The sequence below is a fragment of the Physeter macrocephalus genome, chromosome 1, assembly GCF_002837175.3.
Source record: "Physeter macrocephalus isolate SW-GA chromosome 1, ASM283717v5, whole genome shotgun sequence".
Taxonomy (NCBI): domain Eukaryota; kingdom Metazoa; phylum Chordata; class Mammalia; order Artiodactyla; family Physeteridae; genus Physeter; species Physeter macrocephalus.
The window spans coordinates 34860575-34874444 of NC_041214.2; the positions used below are offsets into that span (position 1 = coordinate 34860575).

Sequence of the window (13870 nt, forward strand, 5' to 3'; positions counted from 1 at the left end):
AAAGGAGAAGCTAACACACTATTGTAAAACAGTTATACTCCAATAAAGATGTTAAAAAAATAAAAAATAAAAAAATAAATTAAAAAATTAAAAAAAAAAAAAAGAGAGCCGTCCTCACATAACCCTCATCTCACTGAAGGCCATCAAGTATTCTAATAACAAGGGAAACAGGGAATCCTCTGAGAAGTGACGTGTAAAGTCGGTTGTACTATACTGCTTGTCTGAAAACACAAATTTGTTTCAATGCAATTGGTATACTAGGAAACAATTTGAGCATAATGCAAATTTTTTGTTTGCTTGTGAGCAATTTCAGCCAGAAGGAACACTAGGAGACTGCAGAAACCCACACACAGCTGAACCGAAGTATATCCACTAGTGTGCACATACCTCTAACACCCACCAGGTACCTAGTTATACAGGCCACCCATTCACATTGGCTGTTACAATTTCCTTTCAGATTTCAAACAACCCTCCTTCCACCACTTACAATAACTCACAAGCTGCAACCTTTCCAACACCCACTTCCACAAGTAAACTTAAAAATAAAAACAAGTGGTTTTGTATTTTCCAGTCATTTTGTTCCTGGGGGTACCTACGACCACCAATTTTTCCTTCTTATCACCATTCTTCCTGTAAACCAGGTCCTTGTTCACTACAGCCTTCAACAGGAGACGCCAGAATTTTTGTTTTTTGTTTGTTCCTCTGGTCCACCCCTCAGTGGAAAAAGAGCTGTTTTCTTTAGGAAAGGAAAAAATCCCTGCATTGCTATTAATGTGGACAAAGTATGTAGACTCTCACTGCAGACACACCCTCAAAGCCCTCAGGGCTTGTTCTTGTTTTCCAACAGAGTGGATCTGTCAATACAGACCTGCCAACTCTCTCCCACCAGAACTAAACGATGACTTAAATCTCCTCCTTTATGGTGAAGTACTGAGGATAATGCGAGGAGGGCAGGGCAGCGAAGGCAGTTTTCACTCCATTTACTGATGGCAATCAAGGGCATGGCTGGAACTTAGTATGAGTCAATGGCAACCAAAGAGACAGATTTTCTTAGACCTAATGTGAGGCATGGAGGAAAAGCCAGTTCGTGTTTGGATGAGTAATGTGTATGTGCACGAGTTCACTAGACTTAGGGGTATATACGTATTCCTTGCCCAGTTCCTAAACTGCTTTAGGGCAACTTCAAGGATGCATATTATATACTATACTACAAACACATGCAAAATAATAAAAATGAAGCAAGGAGCATGTGTGTGTGTATATATAATCACATATACATAAATATACACATATATATATGTAAGTCATAATTCAAACCCTAATTAAAGAGAGTCTTTGTAATCTTGGCTACATAAAAATGAGGAAAGAGGTCAAAATGGAACCCAGGAGAAACAGAGACGTAGGTAAAGGAAAATCAGGCACTGAAGCCATAATCCTGGGTTCAAACACCAGTTCAGCAATTTACTTCTGGGCAAGTAATTTCAACTTCTTCAGTTTCAATTCCTCATAGAAAAAAGTGAGAATGCTCCCCACCTAGAGTGTTATTTTCAAGATTAAATGACAATGTTCCTAAGGTCACGGGGGATCACAACTTCTGTGCCAAATCTCTGGTTTTATACTGTGTTCAGAAATTCAGATGGTTGGGTGTCCCAGAGTTCTCAGCTGTCTGGGACACTCTGGGTCTGAAGGACAGGATATGAACACACACCCATGACCCCAGACCCAAGGGACAGTGGGGCAGAGCCAAGCTGGCCTCAAAGGAGTGAGAGAATTGAGAAACCCTGGGGGGACTGTAGCCTGATTTCCAATTGCTCCAGGTTGGGAGAAACTTTAAGACAGCAGTTCCCAAAATGGGACCAGCAGTATCCGCAACACCGGGAAACTTGTTAGAAATGCAGATTATCAGGCCTTATTTCATACTTACTGAATCAGAAAGTCTGCGTTTCTGGGTTGGTAACTCAAGTTTAAAAACCACAGCCTTAGGAGATAGAGTTTTGCTTCAGTAAGTTCTGGAGTTTGTATCTGTTTCAAGTCAGAGTTTTGAAAAGAATAAAAGAAGAAGAATCCCAGCATCCTTCTGGCACTGTTCTACAATTTAGCAATGAATTCACACCACCCTCTGGCTATTCTGGCCACCCAGCAACACTTGCCACCTCCTCAGACCACCAGAGGTATGGTCAAATCCTGATCCAAACAAAAATGTCACAAACATGCCAATCAAATGGCATTGGAGGATTTGTGGACCGAAAGCAATGGAGGGTGTAATCCTCTTAGAATGAAAGGAGTGTAGAAAAAGAAAAAAATAACCTATTGGAGTGTGTAAATAGGGCCCACAGTGGAAGGGCTGATGTGAAAATACTTCCTTTCATACACCCAGCACCAACTATTTATTTCTGCTTGTCATCCTGTCTGCCAGTGTCTGAAGTTGGGGTTACATGCTCAAACAGGGCAAGCTACTGTACCTGGTGACCTACCTCCCTCCCCTTCCCTCCCCACACTCAGATAAACTCCAGAATCACCAGAATTTGAGTTTATATAGCTCTTAAAACATCTAGGCCACTTGATTTTCTTCATTTTCATTTATCTGCTTGCTTACCTGGTTGCATTTTCACCAGTCTTCTGAGAGATGGATGGGGGAAAAAGGAGAAAGAAAAAAGAGTGGGCAAAACAGCCTTGGTGAAAAAGATTTACAATTACAATGGAAGCTAAAATACACGATTTGTGATTAATTAATCGATTTCATTACCCTGTAGGGTTCTGTAAGGGGTGTCTTCACTTACCAATCCTGAAAAAAAAATCTGTAATAGCTACAAACTGCAATTTCCAAGCATCCTATTACATACTAATGTTGCACCAAAACTAAGATCAGTCTAGATTAGTAGGCAGGGGGCCGCACCTCCTGCAAGGTGTTAAAGATGATGGTATAAATCACAATTATCAATTGCAATTATTAAACAGAATAGAAATCACAGTGAACAATATCTATGGCACAGACTCGCTTACTGACTTATGTATTGTTAACACATGAATGGCAGGCAGCATTTCTAATTTTCCCCACCATAACCTCTATGGTGGGAAATCAAAACTTTTAGAAATTAAGTAATTCTTATAATTACAAAGGAATTCTCATGTTACAAAGAAAACTAAGCAAACGGATACACATTGTGTCTAATAACAATACAAAAGTTTCCAAGGAACATTTTTGGTTATGGTACTTGTCCTATTCCCTTTAGAAATAGTCAGATTATCACTCTGAACTCTCCCAGTTTTGATGGAGATATCACATAAAAGGAATCCTAAGTCATGGAACGCTGTAATTAGGATGAACCTTGGGAATCACCTAATCCAACCCTTCCTCATTTTACAGGCAGAGATACTGAGACCCAGGGGATTCGATATTTGCCCAGGATCACACAGCTTGTCAGTGGCACAGTGAGAACTCGCACTTTCCTCTTCAGACTCTCTAATATACTGTTCTTTCTACTGTATCATTCTGCCCCCAAGCTTCAGGCAGAGCTAACCCAGGATGTGACTGCACCAGAAGGCCAGAGAACAGAGGTTCCAGATCAGAGTTTCTACTACACACTTTTCCCTGTGCCTGTGTTTCACTGAAATCTAATCACATGCTCACACCACGTACACTTTCTTCTGGTGGTGACCCATGGGTCTGCCTCTAGCACACTCTTAGGACAAGACATTTTGTCTTTCAGGGGCTCATGCTAGCCTTGCAGGAATGCTGGAAGTAGGAAGCTCTCCACTAATTAGAAAAATAAAAATAATATATGATTCCTAGGACTCAAAGAGTGAGATACAGATTTTCAGACTCAGAAAAAGATGAGACGGAAGTATTTAGAAAATGTTTAACTCCTCCGTGACTGCTTTCCAGGCCCAAATGGCAAGGAAGTCAGTTAATTTGTAAATATTCCATACGTAAGAGACCCTCCAATATTCTATTTTTCTAAGCGCTCTTCTGTTAGAAACCCTTCAGTGTCTCCCTCATGCTTACAGAATAAACACTAAGGTTCTTAGACTGCAGGGCAGGTTTCTTACAATCTGTTCAACACTATTTAAATAAGATTAATTACTTACTCTTTTAAAACCTATGCTGTATTAGTTACCTATTACTGTGAAACAAGTTAGCCCAAAACCTGGTAGCTTAAAACAACAATAAATACCTCACAACGGTTTCTGTGGGTCAGGAATATGACAGCAGTTTAACTGGCTGATTCTAGTTCAGGGTCTCCCACAGGGATGTAGTCATCTGAAGACCTGACTGGGACTGGAAGACCTGCTGCCAACATGGCTTTCCTATGGCCTTGCCACATGGACCTCCCCAGAGGGACGCTGGTCTCTTAGGGCATGGTAGCTGTTTCCCTTCAGAGCAAGAGACTCAGGAAAGCCAGCTGCAAGCTACGAGGTCTGTTTTGACCTAGCCTCAGAATCACACATCATCATTTGTAATATCCTATTGGTTTCACAGGCTAGCCCAATCCAGTTTGGCGGGGGACTATACAAAGATGTCAATACCCATAGGTGGGGATCATAAGAGGCTATTGAAGGCTAGTTACTGTACACACCATATTAGCCACCTCACTACCTTTGCTTACCCAGTTCTCGCCACGTGGTTTGCCCCTCCTCCTCCCCAGCCCCCCCCCCCCACACTCATCTCCCCCCGATTATATTAGCCACCTCACTACCTTTGCTTACCCAGTTCTCGCCACGTGGTTTGCCCCTCCTCCTCCCCAGCCCCCCCCCCTCCCCCCCCACACTCATCTTAATGTGATTAGTAAAAAAGCACATGATCTGGAGTTAGATCAAGGGTTCAATCTCAGTCAGAGATGGAATCTGATTTCAAGCAAGTTTCTCAGCCTTACCTCCTATATCTGTAACACAAATACTACAATCCCTACTGCAAAAAGTAACTGTGATTACTAAATGAAATTCAGTATAGAAAAATACTTCGCAGATTGCAAGCATGTAAAATCATTTCTCAGCCACCACTTTTCTTCTAGGCCTGCCTATACACACTGTTTCTTAAACCTTCACCTCTCAATTGAAAGTCCCAGCCTCCTCCTCTAGGTTCTGACAGTACCATGTGTATTCCTACAGTCTTCTCACATTATGCATTTATTATAAGTATTTATTTAAATGAAACTCACCCCTACTAGGTTATAAATTCCTTGAGGTTAGAATCTCTCATACCACTGTCTACAGAATAGTTGATATATGTTTGATTAACCAAACTGGCATGTCTTTATCCTTTAACCACCATCCAAAGAGACAGGAAGGCCTTTCTGTACACACTGTCCATGGGATACTCATGATGTAACAGAGAGAAAGGTTAATTTTAGTGCTAGACATCCAAAGCATCTTGAAGCCTATGATAGAAAAAATAGTTTGGCACTTTGGAACATTTATTAGATATCAAAAGCTGAGCTCCTAGGATAAGTGATGATTTTTGAGGAATACATGCCTAGCCAGTTTATCCTTCCACTGACAGAGGAGAGTCAAGGGAGATTTGGGGTAAGAGTGTTACAGGCAGAATTCTAAAGATGTACCGACATTTCCTGTTCCTGGTTACTAATCCAGCCATTAATCTAGGTACTGCTCTGAAGGGACTTCACAAATGGATAAAGGTTACTCATCAGCTGACCTTAAGACAGGGATATTACCAAGGTGGGTCCAAAGTAATCACCTGAGTCAGAAGAGTCAGAGAGATGCATGGAAAAAGGAAGGCAGAAAAGATGAGACAGAAGGGGAGGTCAGAGAGATTCAAAATGTGAGAAGGACTCAACCCACCATTGCTGGCTTTGAAGATGAAAGAAGGGAGCCATGAACCAAGGAAAGTGGGTGGCCACAAGAAGCTGAAAACAACCCCCAGTTGACATTCAGCAAGGAAATGGGGATTTCAGTCCTACAAAGGCAAGAAACTGGATTCTTCTAACAACCTGGTAAGCCTGAAGTGAACCTTGATTTTGGCCTCGTGAAACCCAAGTCTGAGAAGTCAGCCAAGTCACCGTAGACTTCTAACCTACAGAACTGTGAGACAATAAATGTGTGGTGTTTTGAACTGTTAAAAGTCCAGTGATTTGTTATGGCAGCAATAGAAAACTAATGCAAAGAATAAGAGTTAAATATCGTTATGGGTTTCTGAGAAGGAAATAGAGCCTTTCTCTCCCCATCTGCACTCTGAGGCAAGCCCATGTAGACGGGGGACGAAGTAAAAGAAACCCCAGGTGAGTTCAGAAGCTGAGAGAAACTCAGCACCCAGCAGGGTCTGGAGGGATGGAAGAGCCATGGCAGCACAGGGGGAGCATGGACATGCATGGGGGCCACTGTACAGGTCTGCACTCTCCAGTGAGGTGATGGAGAAACAAGAATTTCCCTCAAAGTATCAGAGATGAAGCAGGTGCACCAGGCTCCAAGGAACCAGAGGTATCAGCAGGGTCTGGGGCCAGGAGGCAGAATGACAACTTTCAGCTGTGCACTCAGCGGAGCTAACACCATTGGAAACCCTATATCTGAATGGAAGTGTCACAGATCTCAGAATAACACCTAATCCCCAGAACCTCACCCTAAGGGAGAAGTAAAGTAAAAGGCAAAAGGAAAGAATCCCAAATCAACTAAGTATTTACTCAAACTAGAGATTGAGGGGAAGTGTCTGGAAGTCTCTGAATTTACCATTAAATTGGCAAGATTTCATTTCCTGCCAATGGAGAAAATGGAGGCTCAAGAGGTGAGAAAATTCAGTTATAAACAAATAAAGTTCTATTTTGCATACCAAATCTGTGACTGATTATAACTGCCAGAGATAGATACCATTTAACAAGCAGTTATTATCTTCCAAGAGCCATATTTTACATTCATCCTATAATTTAATATCCATAATAACCCTCTGAGTCTTGCATTGTCATTATCTCTATTTTACAGGTAGAGAAATCAAGACTAAGAGATGTTAAGAAAATAGTCTAGAATGTTACAGCTGGTAAATGGTAGATTCCAGATTCAAATATCTACCCACCTAGTATTTCCTCTTTGAATTCCTTGCAGTCAGGATTTAGAAGGGATGCTACTATTTATGAAAGCATTTTTATAAATCCTTCTGTGATTATACTATTTATAGGATCACTTTTATGAATTCTTTGGTATCACAATAATAGCAATAGCAACCATTAACTTATCTTGAAGGCACAGAATGTGCCAAGCAGCTCTAAGTGGCTTTTATGGATCATTTAAAAGTTATGACTTACTCCATTTTATAGACGAGAAAAGCGAGGCCCTGACTTGTCTGAGGGCACAGAGTATGAGGCAGGGCCAAGATCTGAACCTAGGCACTCTGACTCCAGTCTTCGCGTTCTTACCCACGGGCTGCACAGCATCCCCACCTTGAGCCACCCTTAGAACTTAGACGTCAGAAAGAAATGCTGCATTGGCCCAGAACACAGATTGACAGCAGCATGGAGGGGTGGTTATGGAAGAATACTGTTGTCCCTGAAGTGATCTCGCTTTTTTAACCCAGTTTCATTGCTTTGATGTTAAGATACACCATCAATTCAATAACAGCTACTGAGGTTATAAACAAACACATTTATTATAAGTCCTATTCAAATTTCAGAAACATTAAACATATCTTAATAATGAGGATATGTATTTATATTTTTCAAATTGTCCCACCTTCCTGAAAAAACAAAATCAAATTCACTTATCCAATACTTTCTAAAAGTCAAGACCATGGAATCAGAGATAAATGACATGGCCCTGGTCTCACTGGGCTCACAGTTGAATATAGGGATACTTTAACCTATAGCATGTGGCACTAAGTGAGCAAATAGGGGGAACAACTATCTGGAAGGCGAGGGTCTATGAAGAAAAGTTTTCTGGAAGAAGCCATGATACCAAAATTCAATTTGTAAGGATCTGAGTGCAAATAACAGGCCAAAAATAAAGAAGGGAGAGGCTATAACTTACTTAAGGAGCTGTAAACACAGTGAAAAACTGTCAGTGAAAAACTTCTTTCACTGACTTCTACTGAACTCACTCCTGAATTAACACTCTCCATCCTCTCTGAAAGGGATACTGACACTCAAGCCCAATACTGATGGATTCTCTCCAGTAGACCAGGGCACTTGATGCCTCACCCCAGTTGAGGGATATGGTCGCAAAGGGTCACTTATATTGGCTCCCGACATGTATATGTCAGTTGTGCTTGGCCTTGGAGTCTAATTAATTTAATTAAACATTGTGTAATTTAATTAAATATTATATAAGCCAATGAAATATGAGTGTGAACCAAAAGAATTATTGTTTCTAAGAAAACTAGGTTGAATCTTTCAGAAAGACTCAAAAAAACTAGCTGCCAAAAAATTACTGTCAAATTTCAAGTGAGTGAGATAGCCATAAAAGACTGGAAGATACACCTTAACAACCTACAAGATTCTGCTCTTTTATTCATTCTACTTGAAGGAAACTCAAACTGGAACTCATAAGTTACATATTATGGATGTGGTTATACAAGAAAACTGATGAGGTACTTTGATGAGTGGAGCCACATTCAAGGGAAAGGCTTTGGCCCTACATCAAAAGACTGATGAACAAATGTGAACATATGTTTTAAGTTATAATAAACATTTTTAATATATCATGTTTATGTCTCCCTATTTTAACCAATATTTTTTATTAAAAAATCATGTCTCAGATCAGAAGGCTTCCACCATAATTTAAGAGGACTGAAGGCAAGACTGTAAGTGGGCAAGTATCTACAGATGAGGCTAGAGAGGCTGTGGCAATGCAACCACAAGCTCTGCACACATGCTGGAATATGTAGGTTCACATACAGACTATAGAGAAGCCATTGATGTGATAAGATTCCTGGTTGAGAAAGATCATGTAAACATGGAGAATGCTTTGGAGAGTCAAGACTAGAGGCTGTTGAAGTGAACCTGTGAAGAAATGATGAGGCTTTAACTAAGGCTGGGATAGTGAGAGGAACATAATTTGCAGTCAGTGCATATAGTAAACAGTACCTGGTGAGCTGGTAAGACAACGGTGAAGTGGTATGGCAACAGGAGCTCTCATTGGACTCTTATGGACAACATCTGGCATATGGTTCAAAAATCCTTAAAACTATATGTAATTTTGACCCAAACATTCCATTTTTAGGTCCTGTCCACATAAAATAATTAGCAAATTTCACACCAATTTTTACATATAAGACTATTTTCATTCCCCCATTACATATAAGAGCAAAAACTAGGAGCCAACTTAGAATGTCCAAAAGTAGGGCAGAGATAAATTATGGTTCATCTAAATAGTGAATATTTCACATACATGCATGTGACAATGAGGAAATATTTTTAATTAAGGTAATAAAAACACTATGATTTCAATTTTGCAAATCAAAAGCTATATACACAACTACATATGATATCTAGATATAGGTATAAACACACACAAAACAAAGCTTTTAAGGCTATTCACAGTGATTATGGTTATAAATAACAACAGTGATCTCTATGAAGTGGTGTCACAGGGTTTTTATTTTCTTTACTGAGCTCAAGTGTACTTTCTAGATTTCTTCCAACTCACATATTACTGCTATAATCAGAAAAGTATTAGAAAAAAATTACTTCCTGGTTTCATCGTTGATGGACTAGATAGGGGAATCTAAGTCTAATGCATATTTATAGTTTTAAAGAGGACTCCTTTGGGGTACTGAACAAATCGTAACCCTTCACCATTTTATTGATTACATCACATATTCCCACTGGTAAGTGTCTAGGCTGAATTTCTCATTTTTTCAATCCAAACTCACAAAGCAGGCCTGCTCTGTCCTTGATTTACTTCACCCTTCTCAGACTGAATCAAATTAAAACCAGAAGGTTGAGGTAAGAAACCTAAAGTAAATATTCTTACACTGGGAATCCACGGCTAGCTCTTTATAAAGTCATGGATGAGTTAATAGTAGCATCCGCACAGAGTAATGGATATGGTGAGGCTTATTTCCTTTACTAATAGATCTAGTCATAAAAAAGTAACAGTAAACCATGTCTGCGTCTCTGGATAATTACTAAATGATGTCAAACTATAAATAAATTCTACATAGAAGTCAAACATTCAGATAGTAGTAAAATAATAAAATAGGTAATAATATAATACATATTAATAAAACAATATAATAAGTAATTTTAAAGCAATCTTCTCAGTGCCATCTATACGTATATGTGATTACTAGATAAACAGAAAGGCAGAGTGACAAAAACTGGATATGAAAGGATATTTCCACTTTATAATAAAATAAACTTATAAAGTAGCTGATAATTTACAAAGCAGCCTCACATACATTTCATACATAAATTTAGCTCCTATGATGAAGACACTACCATACCATTTTATAGGTGAAAAAACAGACTCAAAAGGGAGTTAATTAGTAACAAGATCACATATGAAAGAATAAATCTCACTGGAAAAGTAAATATATAGTAAAGGTAATAATTACTTATAAAGCTAGCATAAAGGTTAAAAGACAAAAGTAGTAAATGTAACTATGTTTAAAATAATTAGTTATGGGATACACAAAATAAACAGATGTAAAAATATGACATCAAAAACATAAAACATGTAGGGGGACAGTAAGTAAAAATGATTTTAAAGTGGGAACACACTTAAGTTGTTATCAACTTAAAACAGAGTGTAAGTTATTATATGTAAGCCTCACAGTAACCACAAAGCAAAAACCTACAGTAAATACAAAAAAGAGAAAGAGAAATAAATATAAATGTAATCACTAAAGAAAGTCAAACAATAAACAAAGAGAGCAAGAAAAGACAAAAGGAACAGATGTGGTCACTTCAGCAGCACATATACTAAAATTGGAACAATAAAGAGAAGATTAGCATGGTCCCTGCATAAGGATGACACGCAAATTCATGAAGTGTTCAATATTTTTAACAAAGAGAAGGTTTAAAGAACAAACAGCAATGAACAATACAATAACTGGAATGAAAAATACACTAGAAGGAATCAATAGCAAAATAACTAACGGAGAAGAACGAATAAGTGAGCTGGAAGACAGAATGGTGAAAATCACTGCCACAGAACAGAAAAAAAGAATGAAAAGAAATGAAGACAGTCTCAGAGACCTCTGGGACAACATTAAACACACCAACATTCGCATGATAGGGGTCCCAGAAGGAGAAGAGAGAGCAAAAGGGACTGAGAAAATATTTGAAGAGATTATAGCCAAAAACTTCCCTAACATGAGAAAGGAAACATTCAATCAAGTCCAGGAAGCACAGAGAGTCCCATACAAGATAAACCCAAGGAGGAACATGCTGAGACACATATTAATAAAACTGATAAAAATTAAAGACAAAAAATAATAATAATAACAGGAACAAGGGAAAAGCAACAAATAACGTATAAGAGAACCCCCATAAGGTTATAAGCTGATTTTTCAGCAAAAAATCTGCAGGCCAAAAGGGAGTGGCATGACATATTTAAAGTGATGAAAGGGAAAAAGCTATAACCAAGAATACTCTACCCAGCAAGACTCTCTTTCAAATTCAAAGGAGAAATCAGAAGTTTTACAGACAAGCAAAAGCTAACAGAATTCAGCAATACCAAACCAGCATTACAACAAATCCTGAAGGAACTTCTCTAGTCAGAAAAGAAAAGGCCACAAATAGAATCAAGAAAATTACAAATGGGGAAGCTCATTGGTAAAGGAAAAGATAAAGGTAGGAAATCATACACAAAGAAATTTGATATCAAAACCAGCAATCATGAGGAGAGTACAAATGCAGGATATTGGAAAGGCATTTGAAATTAAAAGACCACCAACTTAAAACAATCTTGCTTATATATAGATTGCTATATCAAAGCCTCATGGGAACCACAAACCAAAAATCTACAATAGATACACACAAAAAAAAGAAAAAGCAATCCAAACGCTTCACTAAAGATAGACATCAAATCACAGAAGAAGAGAACAAAAGAGAAAGAAAAAAGACATTCAAAAACAAATCCAAAACAATTAAGAAAACGGCAATAGGAACATACATATAAATAATGACCTTAGAGGCTTTGGGAGAAGTTGATGGAAAAGTAAGATGCGGAGATCACCTTCCTCCCCACAGATACATCAGAAATACATCTACATGTGGAACCGCTCCTATAGAACACCCACTGAACGCTGGCAGAAGAACTCAGACCTCCCAAAAGGCAAGAAACTCCCCACGTACCTGGGTAGGGCAAAAGAAAAAAGAATAAACAGAGACAAAAGAATAGGGACAGGACCTGCACCAGTGGAAGGGAGCTGTGAAGAAGGAAAGGTTTCCACACACTAGAAGTCCCTACACGGGCGGAGACTGCAGGTGACAGAGTGGGGAGCTCCGGAGCCATGGAGGAGAGTGCAGTAACAGGGTGCGGAGGGCAAAGCAGAGAGATCCCCACACAGAGGATCGGTGCCAACTGGCACTCACCAGCCCGAGAGGCTTGTCTGCTCACCCGCAGGACGGATGGGGGCTGGGAGCTGAAGCTTGGGCTTCGAAGGTCGGATCCCAGGGAGAGGACTGGGGTTGGCTGTGTGAACACAGCCTGAAGGGGTTAGTGCACCACGGCTAGCCGGGAGGGAGTCTGGGAGAAGTCTGGAGCTGGCGAAGAGGCAAGAGACTTTTTCTTCCCTCTTTGCTTCCTGGTGCACGAGGAGAGGGGATTAAGCATGCCGCTTAAAGGAGCTCCAGAGACAGGCGGGAGCTGCCGAAGAGACAAGAGACTTTTTTCTTGCCTCTGTTTCCTGGTGCGTGAGGAGAGGGGAGTAAGCGCGCCGCATAAAGGAGCTCCAGAAATGGGCGCAAGCCGCAGCTATCAGCGCGGACACCAGAGGCGGGCATGAGATGTTAACGCTGCTGCTGCTGCCACCAAGAAGCCTGTGCGCGAGCACAGGTCACTCTCCAAACCTCCCCTCCCAGGAGCCTGTGCAGCCCGCCACTGGCAGGGTCCCAGGATACAGGGACCACTTCCCCAGGAGAACGCACGGCACCCCTCGGGCTGGTGCAACGTCACACTGGCCTCTACCACTTCAGGCTCGCCCCACATCCACACCCCTCCCTCCCCCCGGCCTGAGTGAGCCAGAACCCCCGAATCACCTGCTCCTTTAACCCCGTCCTGTCTGAGCGAAAAGGAGACGCCCTCAAGCGACCTACATGCAGAGGCGGGGCCAAATCCAAAGCTGAACCCCAGGAGTTGTGCAAACAAAGAAGAGAAAGGGAAATCTCTCCCAGCAGCCTCAGAAGCATCAGATTAAAGCTCCACAATAAACGTGATGTACCCTGTATCTGTGGAATACCTCAGTAGACAACAAATCATCCCAAATTGAGGAGGTGGACTTTGGGAGCAAGATATATTATTATTTTCCCCTTTTTCTCTTTTTGTGAGTGTGTATGTGTATGCTTCTGTGTGAGACTTTGTCTGTATAGCTTTGCTTTCACCATTTCTCCTAGGGTTCTGACCGTCGCATTTTTTTTTTTTTACTTTTTAAAATTTTTCATCTTAATAATGATTTTTTATTTTAATTATTTTATTTTATCCTACTTTATTTTATCCCATTTCTTTCTTTCTATTTTCTCTCCCTTTTCTTCTGAGCCTTGTGGATTAAAGGCTCTTGGTGCTCCAGCCAGGCGTCAAGGCTGCGCCTCTGAGGTGGGAGAACCAACTTCAGGACACTGGTCCACAAGAGACCTCCCAGCTCCACGTAATATCAAATGGTGAAAATCTCACAGAGATCTCCATCTCAACACCAAGACCCAGCTTCACTCAATGACCAGCAAGCTACAGTGCTGGACACCCTATGCCAAACAACTAGCAAGACGGG

General features: G+C 40.4%; 1 protein-coding gene and 1 non-coding gene across 2 annotated transcripts in view; one reads left to right on the forward strand and one right to left on the reverse strand.

Moving 5' to 3' along the window:
* The window catches only part of TMEM108 (transmembrane protein 108), a 381281-nt gene that overhangs the window by 261165 nt on the left and 106246 nt on the right, over window positions 1-13870 (reverse strand). The gene's annotated exons all lie outside the window — the stretch shown is intronic.
* LOC112067056 (U6 spliceosomal RNA) lies at window positions 10839-10945 on the forward strand. The gene has a single exon (XR_002893057.1). It is a non-coding gene; the product is annotated as a U6 spliceosomal RNA (small nuclear RNA).